At 38.8% G+C, this 17500-nt stretch overlaps 1 long non-coding RNA gene across 1 annotated transcript in view; it reads left to right on the forward strand.

The window, feature by feature from the left end:
- The window catches only part of LOC136792261 (uncharacterized), a 221407-nt gene that overhangs the window by 70835 nt on the left and 133072 nt on the right, over positions 1-17500 (forward strand). The window contains exon 3 of the long non-coding RNA XR_010835790.1: positions 8491-8538. This is a non-coding gene — a long non-coding RNA (uncharacterized lncRNA). The remainder of the gene's footprint in view (positions 1-8490; positions 8539-17500) is intronic.

Below are 17500 nucleotides of genomic sequence, written 5' to 3' on the forward strand. Positions count from 1 at the left end.
CAAGACACCAAATTAAAAGGCCATTAATTTCTGTGATTCTTCCATATTGTATAAGGGAAAGAATAACAAAAGCATGTATCTACAATTTAGAGATGGGAGATTTGTTATAGGGGGCTCTGACTGCGTCGTGACAGATGCTATTCTGTATTGAAGTTACTTATATTGTTAACTAACATTTATTGTCTCCTATAATGATAGCATTAGCATTTAAAAAGAAAAACAAATCAATTACCCATATGAAAAATAATTTGCTAAAATTAGATTTTAAAAACAATTTTCTGTCACTCTGTGGGTGGGATATGAATTGCCACGAACCTAACATATATATATTTTAAATTTCATTATATACTAGTAAATATTTTTTCTTTCAGTGTAAGTATGTGATTATCTCTTCCACTAATATATTTGCCTTGGAATATTTCATCAAAAATATAATTTTAGGGCTTCCCTGGTGGCGCAGTGGTTGAGAATCCGCCTGCCGATGCAGGAGACACGGGTTCGTGCCCTGGTCCGGGAAGATCCCACATGCCGCGGAGCAGCTAAGCCCGTGAGCCATGGCCTCTAGGCCTGCGCGTCCGGAGCCTGTGCTCCGCAACGGGAGAGGCCACAACAGTGAGAGGCCCGCATACCGCAAAAAAAAAAAAAAAAAAAAATGCTTCCCATGACCTTACTCATCCTGATTTCAATGTTGATTGCCCTTTCCTTCTACTCTAAATTTGGTGAAACCCTACCCATCCTTCAAAGACCTGTACAAATGTCATCTTCCCCAAAGGATTCTTCATGGAAGGAATCAACTTGCCTTCTTATGTGCTCCCTTTGCCCTGGGCCACTGGGCTGGGCAGCACCTATGACAAAGATACACTGTCTGCTGTGGGTTTTTTTTTTTTAATTAATTTATTAATTAATTTATTTTTGGCTGCATTGGGTCTTCGTTGCTGTGCGTGGGCTTCCTCTACTTGTGGCGAGCAGGGGCTACTCTTCATTGCAGTGCACAGGCTTCTCATTGCAGTGGCTTCTCTTGTTGCAGAGCACAGACTCTAGGAGTGCTGGCTTCAGTAGTTGTGGCATGCAGGCTCAGTAGTTGTGGCTGGTGGGCTCTAGAGTGCAGGCTCAGTAGTTCTTGTGCATGGGCTTAGTTGCTCCACAGCATGTGGGTTCTTCCCGGACCAGGGATCAAACCCGTGTCCCCTGCACTGGCAGGCAGATTCTTAAACACTGAACCACTAGGGAAGTCCTGCTGTGGTTTTTAATGAAGGTGGTCTGGCACTTCACCTTCTTTGGGGCCCAGTGGGTGATTCAGTACCTGTCACACAAGAGTGTTTGACATAAATAGTGAAACATAAAATAAGTTGACAGTCTTTAGAAATGTTTCAAATGAAAATACCTTTATTTTCCTACTAACTCAAGGAAATAAAAATTTTACTTCAAAGAAATAAACATTTATTATCTTCATGTTTCAAGTGATGGGATCCATGCTGAAAGGCCTTTATTTTGTTTCTCTCTCTGTACTTGTTTTTGAATAAGTTAAAGATCAAATGGCTAAATATCAACAATATTTATGAAAAATAATGCCTATTTAATTTGCTAAAATTGCTCTATTGTCTCCCATTTTGCTTCAGAATCATCTTTTGTTTATGGCTCCAGATACGCTACTGCTCAAAGCAATTGTAACAATCAACAGTAAAATATATGTCACCTGTAACATGATATAATTCAGTTTTTAAGATCAGCTTTACAGATGTTTCATGAAAGGTTGTTATTGCTGCATTTGTCCTTATTTTTATTTTTGATGTATAAAATGATGATATAAAAGCAAATATTTTGAAAACATATTAAGTAATAATAGAAACCCTAATACAATGATTTTCATTTTGGCCAGTGACTTTTCTTATATATATGTGTATACACATTTTGTGTACCTGTAATTGTATTGAAATTACTGAACACCATATCATAATATTTCATCATGTTTCAGCATGGTCTTTATTATTATAATTTTTAGAAAAGTATATTTTTCTATTATGGCATTGTGTTATAATGTTATGCATATTATACACATATATACATATATGCCATATATACTATATACAATATAAATGAAATTAAATTTATTATTTATATAATATACATTAAAATAAATATATAAATTTGCCTATCATCTATCTATCTATCATCTATTTAACTATCATCTAGCTAATTAGCTAAACATCTACCCAAAATCCAAAATAAATGGTTCAGGCTACCTAAAGGAAATATAAAATTCTCTCTATTTTCTTCTAACAATTTTGTTTAGAGGTCTGTGGCAAAATGAAAAATGTTTTGTCAGAAAATAACGGGCTATTGATTTAACGACATGGGGAATAGCAGGAAAAGAGCTTGTGGCTAAGGACTCTTTTTTTTTTTTCCAAATGGATGGAACACTTTATTTCCTTTAAAGTACATTTTTGAATGCTTACTATGTTTTAGAAATTGGGATTTTGCTGGAATCACAAAAATGCACGTACACATCAACTATTAGAATTTATCTTCCAGTGGAGGGAAGAAACTAAAAACAGATAATTAGACAAACAAAATACTTATGAATTATAATATATCCAGGATGGAATTTTTTTTTTTTAAGCATCACAGATTGGGAATGTCTGTTTAGTGAGAGGTTGGTGAATTCCATATTGGTCCTCTGATTGCAAGGGGTCAGATTGTGTGGGGAAAGCTTTCAGGCAGTGGGAACACATGAGATAAAGCTCTGAGGTGGAGAAGAGCTTATTTGAAAAAGTAGGAGTGGGGGTGGGGAGGAGTGAGCCTCAGACAGTGAGCAGAGGGTAAATGGCATGGAGAGACTGAAGTGACTGCCTTATTGAGAGACTCGATAAGGCAGATTTGTCGGCTGGGATTAGCAATGTGGGCTTTGTTCTTAGAGCAATGTGAAACCTGTGAATGATTAATCAACATGGTAACATGGTCCAACTTCCATGTTAAGTTTACTCTTCACCCAACGTGACGAATGAATTGAGGGGGGAATGGAGACCACATAAAGGCAGTTGTAATTGTCCAGGTCAGATATATTGGCATCGTGGAGTAGGATGATAGCAGAGGAAATGGAGAATAGTAGGCAAAATGAGATGTGTCTTTTAGGTGGGAACAAATGTATAAGGTGATGCTTGGATGTAGGAGGTAAATAAAAGAAAAATCAAGAATGACTTAAATGTCTGACTAAGCAACCAAGCTGCTGGTGTTAATATGTACTGAGAGGTGGGAGACATATGAGTTGTGGGATGGATAGCAGTGGTGCTGTTAAGTAGTCAGTTGAACACAATGGATCTGGGCTCTGAGAAGATGGTCTGGCAGGGGAGGCTGGTAGACTCTTGGTGCTGGCGAAAGGCCCTATGGCTAAGGCCCTCCAACAATATGTGTGCCTTCATCTTAACTATGCCTTTAACTCTGAGGAAATGGATGAAATCGTTATAGAGAAAGAGGAAAGGTCAATTCGAGATCAAGGTCGAGGACACCAACATTTAAAGGTTGAGTGGAGGTGGAGAAACTCACAAAGGAGATTCGACAGTTGAAACTAGCTTTCTCTGTAATATTTGATCCTTAAGGTGTCTTGAGCAAAAATTACAAAATGTATTGATAAATCTGGATGACAGATGCATAGATTTATATTCTCTTATGTTCTATAGTTTTTTAATATGTTTAAAATACTGCTTAACCTAAAAGATTTTAAATTATGGAATGCTTTGCAATAGTCATTCATAACATGATAAATGACACAAACTTCACAAGCTCACATTTCTTTATTAGTTAAACTATCTTTATTAGTTAAACTATCACTATAAATGTTGGAATTGACAACACTGAGGTTCTTTTTTTTGGGGGGGGGGCGGTACGCAGGCCTCTCACCGTTCTGGCCTCTCCCGTTGCGGAGCACAGGCTCCGGACGCGCAGGCGCAGCGGCCATGGCTCATGGGCCCAGCTGCTCCGTGGCACGTGGGATCTTCCCGGACCGGGGCACGAACCCGCGTCCCCTGCATCGGCAGGCGGATTCCCAACCACTGCGCCACCAGGTAAGCCCTTGTCCCTGATTTTTTTTTTTTTTTTTTTTTTTTTGGTACGCAGGCCTCTCACTGCTGTGGCCTCTCCCGCTGCGGAGCACAGGCTCCGGACGCGCAGGCGCAGCGTCCATGGCTCATGGGCCCAGCCGTTCCGCAGCATGTGGGATCTTCCCAGACCGGGGCACTAACCCGCGTCCCCTGCATCGGCAGGCGGATTCCCAACCACTGCGCCACCAGGTAAGCCCTTGTCCTTGCTTTTTTTTTTTTTTTTTTGCGGTACGCGGGCCTCCCACTGCTGTGGCCTCTCCCGCTGCGGAGCACAGGCTCCGGACGCGCAGGCGCGGCGTCCATGGCTCATGGGCCCAGCCGCTCCGCGGCATGTGGGATCTTCCCAGACCGGGGCACGAACCCGCGTCCCCTGCATCGGCAGGCGGATTCCCAACCACTGCGCCACCAGGTAAGCCCTTGTCCTTGCTTTTTTTTTTTTTTTTTTTTTGCGGTACGCGGGCCTCCCACTGATGTGGCCTCTCCTGCTGCAGAGCACAGGCTCCGGACGCGCAGGCGCGGCGTCCATGGCTCATGGGCCCAGCCGCTCCGCGGCATGTGGGATCTTCCCAGACCGGGGCACGAACCCGCGTCCCCTGCATCGGCAGGCGGATTCCCAACCACTGCGCCACCTGGTAAGCCCTTGTCCCTGCTTTTTTTTTTTTTTTTTTTTGCGGTACGCGGGCCTCTCACTGCTGTGGCCTCTCCCGCTGCGGAGCACAGGCTCCGGACGCACAGGCGCAGCGGCCATGGCTCATGGGCCCAGCCGCTCTGCGGCATGTGGGATCCTCCCGGACCGGGGCACGAACCCGCGTCCCCTGCATGGGCAGGCGGACTCTCAACCACTGCGCCACCAGGGAAGCCCCTGAGGTTCTTGTAATGCTAAATGATGTAGATAATAAAGCATAATATGTATGGTCACCTACTAGAGAAATTTTAAAATGACCTTAAAAGTCAAGTCTCTGAAATGAAACTGCCTTCAACTCATGCTCTCCATTTGCTGTGAGCCACTGGTCCCACGGCAGGAAGGCGTTGTAAAGCCCTCTAATCCATCACATCATTTTCTGATGGAGAAACTGAAACTCAGAGATGCTGAAGGGCTTGTTCATAGTCTCAGCCAGGTCTTTGAAATTCTCTCTCAAGACTCTTCACGTAGTTCCTATAATGACACATTTTTATGACATGTCTCCGGAGATGGCTTTATGCTCTATGAGAAATATGCATTTCAGACATCAGGTTTAGCTTGCATGAAGTTTGGAAAAGCTCAAGTGGACCATTTTATAATATAAGCTTTGAGTTTTAAAACATCTGTGTGCTGTTTGTAACTGGTAGGCTGCAGGAAACTTTTCTACAATATAAAAAATAAAAAGTTGTGAGATGTTTTGATTTAAGCAAGCTGATTATATAACAAACAAACTATACCTAAATGACAAAAATGATTAAATACATTACAAAAGGATTTTTTTTACTTTATGCAAGTATCCTACATGCTATTTCCTTAAACATAAGATCTCCTAGTACTGAAATGGCAAATAGCTTTAATTATGTGTGTCACCTCTAATTGGTAGTGTCTGCCTGGAGCAAGCATTGAGAAAAGGCCATGCCTGGACTTACTGGGCATATTAGTTAGAGCTCTCCAGAATCAATGTGTATATTTATATACAGAAAGAGATTCATTTGAAGGAATTGGCTCTTGTGATTGTGGGAGCTGGCAAAGTGTGGAATCTGTAGGGCAGTCCAGCAGGTTGGAAATTCAGGTAAGAATTGATGATACAGTCTTGAGACAGACTTGCTGCTTCTTTCAGAAACCTCAGTCTTTGCTCTTAAGGTCTTCAACTCCTTGGGTGAGCCCCACCCATATTATGGAGGATAATCTGCTTTACTCAAATCTATTGATTGTAAATGTTAATCATACCAAGGCAATATCTTCACAGCGACATCTAGACTGTATGACCAAACAACTAGGCACTCTAGCCTAGCCAAGTTGACACACAAAATTAGCTATCACATTGAGGAAGAGGGCAACTGTTACTGAAAGCTCAGCTTCCCTGTACGCCAGTGTTGAATCGAATCTCAGAGACAGAGCTTTGGGTGAAGTAGAAAAGGATAGCTTTATTATTTTGCCAGGCAGAGGGCGACACAGCAGGTTTCTGCTTCGAAAAACTACGTGTTCCAACCCGGGAGGATTTGATGAGTTTTTAACAATACTTCAAGGGTGAGGTTGCTGACAAGATTAGAATGTGTGTTGGGTCTCAGGTGGTCTCTTAATCTTAATGAGCTTCCCTGGTTCCTTTCATCTTGCCTCAGGTGGTTTCTTGGCTGCTCCTCCCTTGACTAGCAACAGTTCAATAATCTGCCCTTTGGAACTCAGGGAAGATCATGGAGGCTGGAGTCTTGCCTACAAGAAATGCGGGGGGGAAAAAAAAAAGAGGCCTTCATGCACAGGCCCCACTCGATTTCACAACAAAGCCTTGCAGCATGTTGAGGAGGGCTGAAAAGCATTATTCTTGCCATGTGTTTGCCATCCTTATCCTGGTTTTATTTAAATCTTCCTTTAGTGTAAGAAAATCCCTTTTATTGGCAAAACTTCAAGAATATTATTGCATAAAATGAAATAACTTAAGTCCTAAAGATTTTTTAATTTGAAAGGTGGGAAGACATAGACTCTATATCTCATGAAGAGAGATTTCAATAAATGTACATTTTACTTTATTGCTCCGTGATTTTCTAAGAAGGTGTTTAAAATCCTTCCTATCTTGCTCCATCCCATTATATAATTCAAAATTTCAGACCACATTCGCTATGCATCCCTCACTCACCCGTCTATGCTGTAGAGAGTTCTCCACTGGTAATACTTTTATACCCTTACTTAGAGAAATTACTGTCTGGATTTTTCAGAAACTAACCACCACTTATAGTCTCAAGATTAAAGTGTAACTGTCAAAAAAAATCTAATCATCATTTGATGGATTTCCTTCATCTCTTATGTTAGTTTTAATCTTTTAAGTGATGTGACACATCTTAAACTTCTGGTGACTTCATCAGTGTCTCATCTTATCTAATGCGACAGTGCCACAGCCCAAACAATTGTACTATTGTATCATAAGGCCTACAGTTTCAGAAAACTGTGGGGGAAAGTCTCATTTGAGAAGTGGCTTCAGCTATACTTTTTAGTTAGATGAGATTTGAAATAAGACTAAAAATAACAACCTTTGTTATAAAAACATCTTCATAGAAGAACATTCAAAAAATCTCAGAAAAAATAAACCCTTAGAAGTAAAACAATGATTACCAAAGGAATGATACTTGGATGACATTGGAGTAAAACCAAATCCAACAAGTATTTTCATTAGGGTGTTCCTTTTCTTCTTCTCAAAAATGTTTTATATTATTGAATATCACATGTCTCTCTGAATTTCTGTTTTCAGTCACGTTTCCTGCTCAGAACATATGGAAAGGGTAAATGTAAAATTTGAATGATATTATAAACTATGAGAGAGGATCTTGAAGGATTAAAGAGAGGATCTTTAGTTAAAAGAGCTAAAACTGTGTCTGCAGTTAGATGTAGACAACCATTTTGCTTATCCTATATTCTTTTTATAGAATATGAAAAAAATGTAAAAAGCAGATCTTATAAAATCCTGTTACTTTATGTGTTTACATTTTGATGTTGGTATCAATTTACTCTCCTACAGATGCTTAATATTATTATGTTCTGAATACAGAGAAGTTTCATGTGTATAAAACTGCAGAGAGGGACTTCCCTGGCGGTCCAGTGGTTAGGACTCTGTGCTTCCACTGCAGGAGACACAGGTTCCATCCCTGGTTGGGGAACTAAGATCCCACAAGCCTCATGGTGTGGCTTTAAAAAAAAAAAAAAAAAAAACTGCAGAGAATCCTAGCGGTGGACATTTATGAATTGGGAAATTATTCCATAGAGGACTTTCACTCAGAACTTCAGTGCTGATTCGTGAAGTCTCCTGTGCCTAGGGCTTGGGTCTCCTGAACAAACTGAAGCGTGTGGTTCTTAGATGTTAGAGATGAATTTGAGTCACGGCCAAAAGTAAGGGTAGATATGGGGTGTTACTTCAGTAAATCAGGTGTAAAATATGCTGTTATTATTTGGCCCATGTAATCTTCACTTGTCTACTTTGCTGCGGTTGGAAAGACATGGTCTTTCTTGCCTCTCACAGTTTTAAATTTGGACCTCCAGAGTCCAAAACACCCCGATCCTTAGTCTTCCTGTGACTACTCAGAACTGTCACTGAGGCACAGTGAGCGAATCAGCCAATGCTGGACTCAGAGGCCAGGGCAGATTGCACACGGGGTGTGGCTGGCTAACCCCGGCCAAGCTGGGGAGGTAATAATATTAACTGCACATTTTATCTCTTGCCAGACCATAGGACACACATGCTTGCAGCAGACCTCCCGACAGATCTACAAGGTAAGCTTAATACTCCTATTTCACAAATAAGACAACTAGTTTAAGAGTTACCGACAAATCTACAAGGTAAGCTTAATACTCCTATTTCACAAATAAGACAACTAGTTTAAGAGTTACCTACCTAAGACTAAAGAAGTTCATATGTAGAATTGGAATCTGGCTCTGTTTCCAAACCCTGCTTTGTTTTTGTTATACTTTTGTTATTTTTTTCATTACTGAACCTGGTCTTGTACATTTTGAGCTTATTCATCCAACTTGATAGTGACTTGTTCCATAAAAAAAAAAAAAAAAGACAAATTATACCTGTCAGTTCTAGGAGACATTTACTATTTCACTGACTTTCAAAAACAGGTCATCAGAGTATTTGAATTGTTGTCATGCAGCAGCTTACAAAGCTGAAATAAATAGGGTTTGCTGATAACAGAGATGAGGGGTTTTTTAAGAAAGAACCCAGAATGCTCTGAATTGATTTGGTTGTCCTGTAAGCCTGAAATTGGTCGTCATTCAAATTTCAGGGCAGATGGTCTGCAGTGTTGTCGTGTACTCCTGGGTATTTATCAATTAGGATTCAGCAGCATTTTGCCTGTTCTCATTATGTAATTACATTTAAAATATTCCTTATCACAGGAAAGAAAAACCTAATTACTAAATCTTGATTAAACCTTGTGCTAGAGGCTAACCTATTGACCAGTGACACATGACCATGATAAAAAAAAAAAATGGCAAGCCAGAAAATTGCTTAGGGAGGCTGACAATGACCAGTGAACAAACAGTGACTCATCTGGGAAAAGTGTTTGCTTTCTCTTTGTTTTGCCCTCTCTTAGTGTCAATGATTACAAATAATATTAGCCGCATTGCAACCGCATGTACTGTCGACAACCACATCTTTTCTTACAAGTATGTCTTGATTTTGCTATAACTCCAAAGCTCTTCAAAATATATTCTTAAAGAGCAGCTTTGGTGGCCAATAAATGAATAGCAACACATTTCCTTTCTTATGCCTCCTCTTCACAGGCAGAGAGCATAAGATTGCATTGATATACAATTGGAACCTAACCTGCGTTTTAATTTTTATTGAATCATATGTGACAATAAACTGAAACCTCTCTGAAACTTTTAGTCTTTGACACTTTTATATTGTAAATTCTATTATCATCAGGCTAATATCACCAGGCTAGATATTTCTCACAAAATGTTTTTCAAATGTACTACCAGATATTTTGGACTAGTGTGCCATGGTTTCAGTTGTGACTATAACTCCAGGACTTAATGTGGTAGATATTTTTATCATCTTTATTATTTTTAGAAGGATTTGAGGACCAGAAAAGTAAAGGGAGTTTTTCAGTTTTTTAACCAACCAGTATCTAAAACTTTCTCCCTTTTTACCATTTATAATGTATACTTTTGGGGAAACAAGTTTGTTAACCATATCATTTTCATAACAATTTCTGTTATTAGTGCATATTCAGATAAATTCAGAAACAAGTTGTTTACAAGAAACCACAATCCCAATGCTCCTAAAGTGCTTTTCGTCTCTGTGAAAATGCATAGTTCCCCCTCCTGTGGATGCACTTACTTTGAAAGTCCTTTCTAGTTTCAGGTCTTCTGAAGGTATGCAGGATTAAGACTCTCCTCTTGAAGGAGTCTTTTCTTGACCATCTTATAAAAATTAGCCTCTCTTCTCCTTGTTCTGGCAATAATTTTGCTTATTTGTTTTGGTTATGCTTTACCCCACAAGAATGAAATCTCTGCAAGGGCAGGGATCACATCTGTCTTATTTACCAATGTTTGCTCAGTGATCATGGTTCAATGCTTGGCAGATAGTGGGTGCTTAAAAAGTAGCTGGAGATGGGAGGAATGTATGAGTGAGTGGATGTGTACGTGAATTAATGACTGAGGAAGAAGTGTAGAATGAGATCCCAGCAGGGGAATTCACCTGGGTCACTTCTGATGGGATCCCAGCATATTGAATGTGGAATTTTATACCCATTAGTGGCTGCAGGCTGAGTGATGAAAAACCAATAGCAACAACAAAAATCCAACAGGCAGATTTGCTACTGCAGCCACTTTAATTTATTAAACTAGTATTATAGGGCTTCCCTGGTGGCGCAGTGGTTGAGAGTCCGCCTACCGATGCAGGGGACGCGGGTTTGTGCCCCGGTCCAGGAAGATCCCACATGCCGCGGAGAGGCTGGGCCCGTGAGCCATGGCCGCTGGGCCTGCGTGTCTGGAGCCTGTGCTCTGCAATAGGAGAGGCCACAACAGTCAGAGGCCCGCGTACCACAAAAAAACCCCAAAAAACCAAAAACACAAAAAACTAGTATTATAGGCCAGACCTTGTGCTACGTTTCATTTTTCCTTATTTTTTTTTAGTCCTCTCTATAGCACTTGAAAGGTCAGGGTAGGCCTCACTAAGAAGGTGCTGTCAGAGCAGGAGAGAAGGCAGAGAGGAAAAAGGAGAGGAGCAGAGATTTGAACTATCATGCAGGTAATTCAGGCATAAAGCACACTCTTAGCATTTGGCAGATTTAGACCTTTCTTATCAGTGTTTCTTTGCTTGTGGAGAAACAGTCTTCTTTATCTTTTTACTATTTTGAATTTGACCCCTTAGAGGGTCAAAAGGCACATACTCAGTGTCCTAAGGTAAATGTCTTTCCACAGAGCTAACCCAGTGCCATGGTCCATGTTTGTGGTACTGGGCTCACAGTTTAATTGGCAGAGGGAAGAAGTGAGTCAATGACATCCATCATGTCTACCAGGTGGGCCACACAAGCTGCAACTTGCATCAGTCAGCGGGCCAGCCCTGTGTGGTGCGTAGCATCATCAATGGGAGAGAATCTGTGTTCAGAGAGGCCATCCAAGAGGATAAAATGTACGCAACTTACAGTCAAAAGCCATTGCAAAGAGTCACATTAGAAAGAGCTTTACCACCTCCTTCCCTTCTCCCCCTCACACACCCCAATGTGTGAAGAGAGGAGAAAATTCAGAGGTAAATTGCTTGTGATTGTAATAGGGAAGAACAAATCTGGCTCCATATTGGATCTGTTTCTTTTTTTTAACATTTGTGCTCTGCTGCTTGTACTTAGTCATGCTGTCTCTGTACCTTGTGTAAAAGAGTGTTGCCTATAGCCTGAAATATACAGGACAGCCTATTCTCAAGGCTCTGACCTCTAAGAGTCCATTCATATAGAGAGAAAAAGTTGCAGAACAAAGAATAACATTAGTTCTGTTGGAGGTTTGCAGGAACATTGTGACCTGACCTACATGGACAGCTGCAAGAACAAAGGATTCTTGCACCAAGAAGTCTGTAATAACCAACCACCCCCCACCTTTTTAGTATAAAAGAAGCCTGAATTCTGCCTGGGGTAGGATGGTTCTCTAGGACATTAATCTACCATCTTCTTAGTCTGCTGGCTTTCCAAATAAAGTTGCTCAATTCCTTGTCCCAACAACTTTTCTCCCGATTTATTGGCCTGTTGTGTGGCAAGCAGAATGAGTTTGGACTCAGTAACATGGTGAGAAGTAACTGCATAGGTGGGGCTTGAAATGCCAGATAGAGTGACTCTATCCCATCGTATAAGGAACCATAAGAATCACTTGGGCCTCAGGATGTAATTCTGACACTTGAAATGCATTAATACATTCTTTTTCATCAAACTATATAAAGATCATAGACATATATCAATTGTACTCTGTTTCTTGGCTGGTCATGTTTGTTGGGAAGTAGCACGTTAACAGACATTTTCTATACCCTGAACTAACTTACCCATAATTCTCTGCACTTGTTAGTTTGAAGAAATGTGGATAATGAGATCAAGGCTAAGGGACATATAATATTTCATCCTGCTGCCAAAACCTATTCTTTAAATAACTGAAAACTTCTGAAACATTGAAATAAAAGTAGTCCTCAAGGGAATAGAAAGGATTTTTTTAAAAAGTGGAAGAGAGACAGAAAAAGAAGAAAGAAATTGGACTTTGGGTGATAATGATGTGTCAGTGTACATTCATCCCTTGTAACAAATGTACCACTGTGGTGGGGTGGGGGATGTAGATGATGGGGAGGCTGTATGCATGTGGGAACAGGGGATATATGGGAATACTTTCTGCTCATTTTTGCTATGAACCTAAAACTGCTGTAAAAAATAAAGTATATTTAAAAATACAAATAGATAAGTTTAAAAAGATCTATGCATGCAGTTGGGATACTGCAGTTTGTAAGACTTAAGTAGTCATGTTGATTACTACATTCGAATTAATGACCACGCACAGAATGGAGACACCTGAGCTTTCAGGTTATATCTGCTTCCTCATTGTGAGTTCCTCCCTCACAAGGCAGTGACTTTATCACTTTTGCTCTGAGCTATCCTCCCCTACAAAATTTCATTTGTCTCTTATATGTGAAAATATACTTTTGAGTTAAGTCTGACAGGATTATGCTTGACAGTTCTGAAAGAATTCCTCCTAGGTAAAAAAAAAAAAAAAATTCACTCTGAAAATTCAAAGGTCTAAAGATCATTGTAAAGCCAAAGCTAAGAAGCTGGACCTCCACAGATGGGGAAGCCTGCTGTAAAGCTGGGGAAGCTGATTCTAGGTTCCCGTAAGTGGTGGGATACTCACCAATTATGGTGATTCTGCCTCCATAACCTAGGGAGATTTTCCAGGCCTGATTGCCTTGCTTCCATTGAACTTAAAGATTAAGGTTATGTTTGTTATATTAACTTGTGAAATTCTTGCTTTGCCTAAGGTTTCTCTGAATAAGAGTGAGTTTATTAAGGTGAGGAAATTCATTGTGTCCTTTTTAACTGATTTTAATACTTATCTCCAACTATATGTCTAACAAATTTACAAGTAGTGTTTACTTTTCTCTATAAACTCTTCATTCCAAACTGATTATTACCATGTAGAAACCCTCACATCCATGTCCATTGTCATTAGAATGAGGTTCATGAGATGTTACAGTTGCAAACCAGAAAGTGCAGTTTTTCACCCTTTTAAATTGACCAGGTTTTCAGGGGAAGGGTACAGAAAATGGCTAGAACACATGGCAACCAAAACATGAGCTTTGAAATGATTTGGAATATTAAGAAGAGAAGGGAAGAAGATGAATGAATATGTGCTATTAGGTGGAAACTCTATAACTTTTGCTTTGGGAATTGTGATGTACAACTCTTTAAGTGAATTCAGAAATTCAGTTACTGTACATTTTGTTAAATAATTTCATTCCTTGTATTTTTAAGAAAAGCATTTAAGCATTTATTGATGAATAATTTTCAAATATAATAGGATGCCTTTCTTGATGACCTGTTCTAAAATAATCATCCACTTTCCCTTCGAGAATTTCAAAATCACGTTTTAGTCTATTGAATATATATATTTCCATTAGTAAACTATGTTAAAATTGCTTTGGGTACTGTTTCTTGGACACCAGGAAACATCAGTGTTTCAATCAGTGTACAAAAGACACTGATTGGTAAGTTTTTTTTTCCATTAGCAATTGCATGATTTATCAGCTATTTATTGGGCTGCAGAAACAAGTTCATAAAAAGGGACAATAACAATTAAAATCCCCTGAGGGTTATTAATTACCAGCTGACTTTCTTGAACCCATTACCTTACATAATAAAAATTATATTCCTACACAGTATGTCTCTCTGTAATCCATGTGAATGCATACACAAACACAATGATCTTTTCTAAGTAATGGTCTCTTGTTATGTTTTTTTTTCTACTATTATTCTCAAAAATAGAGCTGAGTGCAGGAAACTTCCAATTCTAAATCTGGTATTATGTAAAACCATTTATAAACCTCTTTCAGTTGATGCTATTTGTATTTAATTATTACCAAATCTTTATTTCCTGTGGAAACCGTCAAATAAATATTACAAGTATTTCTTCAGATTATTTTAATACCCTTATTTTGCATTAAATTTTTGTAAAACAGCCTTTTCAGCATAATTAGTAGTGGGAAATATATATATATAAATATATATGTATATAATTTCAACACAGTGAGATCTGCATAAAATTTTCTTCCTATAGTGTTTATCCTTTGGAAATTGATTCTCATGCATATACCTGACACTTCTTTCTATTCTTGTACTTAAAATATTTCATTCTTTGTCTTATTTGGAAAACATTATGAGAAGTTTTTATCTTATTATAATTCCTTTTTTCATAAACAACAACAATAAAAACTCCCCTACATCTGGTGTTCATGAAATGAGTATAGAAAGCCACATTTTGGAACTTAGAATATTTATTACTAATGTTTTAATTGAAGTCCCTTTCACTTAAAAAGAAAACACTTAGATAGCAGGTTATTTTCAGTTACAATGAGACCATTTACTTAGGCAGAATAATCTATAATAATCTAAATAAATAATCTATTTGGGCAGAAAATCAAGTCATTTGATTTGTGTCCAGCATCAAGTTTTCTCCAACTTAAGTTTGTAAAAATAGTTGCTCAGTGTTGTCTGAAGTTATCTTGCATACAATATCAGGTTCTTGTTAAAGATGCAGATCCTTAGACCCAACACTCCACTGAAATAGCTCTCATCAAATTCTGCAATGATTCCTGTCTTGTCAAACATAATTATTATATGGCTGCTCACCAGCACTTGCCACAGTTGCCAGTCTATCCTCTTGATGCACTTTCTACCCAAGAATTTGTGAAAAAGCCTTCACTTTACCTCACATCAACAGCTCAGTCTCCTTGCCTAGTTTTCCCTCTTCTGAAAATCTGCTGTTGTTAACAAGCATCCCATATAATCCTCCCACCACGATATGGCACAATAAACACTTTAATTTCTTTCTTACCTTAATTACTTATTACTAAGACATTTCACCCACTAGTTGAGATGGTTCATCACCAATACATTTCATTATTTCATTGAAAATCTATTATGCCCAAACATTCAAAGAAGCAAAATACACAGTCACTGTTTTTCAGGAAGAGGGACCCACATGAAAAGTTAAATAATCAGGGGAACTCTTCCAAACACATTTTATGAGATCAGTATGACACTGATACCAAAACCAGACAAGTATGCCACAGAAGAAGAAAATTACAGGCTAGTATTCCTGATGACATTGGTGAGAAATCCTCAACAAAATATTAGTAAACTGAATTCAACAATACATTAAAAGGGCTATCTACCATGTTCAAGTGGGATTTATTCTAGGGATGCAAGGATGGTGAAACATCTGCAAATGAGTCAGTGTGACAAAATTCAACATTCATTTATGATAAGAACTCTCAACAAAGCAGATATAGAGGGAACAAATGTCAACATAATAAAGGCCAAATATGACAAGCCCATAGCTAATATATTCAACAGTGAAAAGCTGAAAACTTTTCCTCTAAGATCAGGAAGAAGATAAGAATGTCTATTCTCACCACTTTATTCAACATAGTAGTATCAAAAGTCCTAGGCAAAGCAATTAGGCAAGAAAAATAAGTAAAAGGCATCCAACTTGGAAAGGAAGAAGAAAAAGTGTCACTATTTGCAGATGACATTGAAATTATATATAGAAAGCCCTAAAGATACCAACAAAAAACTATTAAAACTAATAAATGAATTCAGCAAATTTCCAGGATGCAAAATCAATACACAGAAATCCGTTTCTTTACACTAGTAATGAACAATCAGAAAGAGAAATTAAGAAAAAAATCCCATATACAATGGCATCAAAAAGAATAAAATACCTAGGAGTAAATCTAACCAAGATGGTGAAAGACCTGTATAATGAAAACTACAAGACATTAATTAAAGAAACCAAAAAGGACACAAATAAGTAAAAAGGTATACCTTGCTCATGGATTGGAAGAATTTATATTATTAAAATGTCCACACTACCCAAAGCAATCTACAGATTCAGTGCAATCCCTATCAAAATATTAATGGTGCTTTTCACAGAAACAGAACAAATAATCCTAAAATTTGCATGGAAGCACAAAAAACCCTGAATAGTCAAAGCAATCTTGAGAAAAAGAACAAAGTCAGAGGCATCACAAGCCCTGATTTCAAACTATATTACAAAGCTATAGTAATGAAAACAGTATGGTACTAGCTTAAAAATAAACTCAGAGATCAATGGAACAGATAGAGAGTTCAGAAATAAGCCCACATGCATGTGGTCAACTAATTTATGAAAAAGGAGCAAAGAATATACAACAGGAGAAAAGGTAGTCTCTTCAATAAATGGTGTGGGAAAAATAGGATAGCCATGTGCAAAAGGATGAAAGTGAGTGCTGTCTTATGCCATACACAAAAATTAACTCAAAATGAATTAAAAACTTGAATGTTAGACCCAAAGCCATAAAATCAGAGAAGAAAACATAGGTGGTAAGCTCCATGGCATAAGTCATGGCAATAATTTTTTGAATCTGACACCAATAGCAAAAGCAAAAATAAACAACTGGAACTACGTTAAACTAAAAGGCTTCTGCACAGTAAAGGAAACCATTAACTAACAAAACAAAAAGGCAACCTACTGAATGGGAAAATATAAGAGCAAATAATATATTTGTCAAGGGGGTTATATTCAAAATATACAAAGAACTCATACAACTCAAAAGCAGAAAATGAAAAATCTGATTAAAAAGTGGGAAGAAGGTCTGAATAGACATCTTCCCAAAGAAGACATACCAATGGTCAACAGATACATGAAAAGATGCTCTACATCATTAATCATCAGGGAAATGCAAATCAAAACCACAGTGGGGGGCTTCCCTGGTGGCGCAGTGGTTGAGAGTCCGCCTGCTGATGCAGGGGACACAGGTTCGTGCCCCGGTCCGGGAAGATCCCACATGCTGTGGAGTGGCTAGGCCCGTGAGCCATGGCCGCTGAGCCTGCGCGTCTGGAGCCTGTGCTCCACAAATGGAGAGGCCACAACAGTGAGAGGCCCGCGTACAGGAAAAAAAAAAAACAAAAAAAAAAACACCACAGTGGGGCCAGGGTGG

This window comes from Kogia breviceps, chromosome 12 (genome assembly GCF_026419965.1).
Source record: "Kogia breviceps isolate mKogBre1 chromosome 12, mKogBre1 haplotype 1, whole genome shotgun sequence".
NCBI classification, from domain to species: domain Eukaryota; kingdom Metazoa; phylum Chordata; class Mammalia; order Artiodactyla; family Physeteridae; genus Kogia; species Kogia breviceps.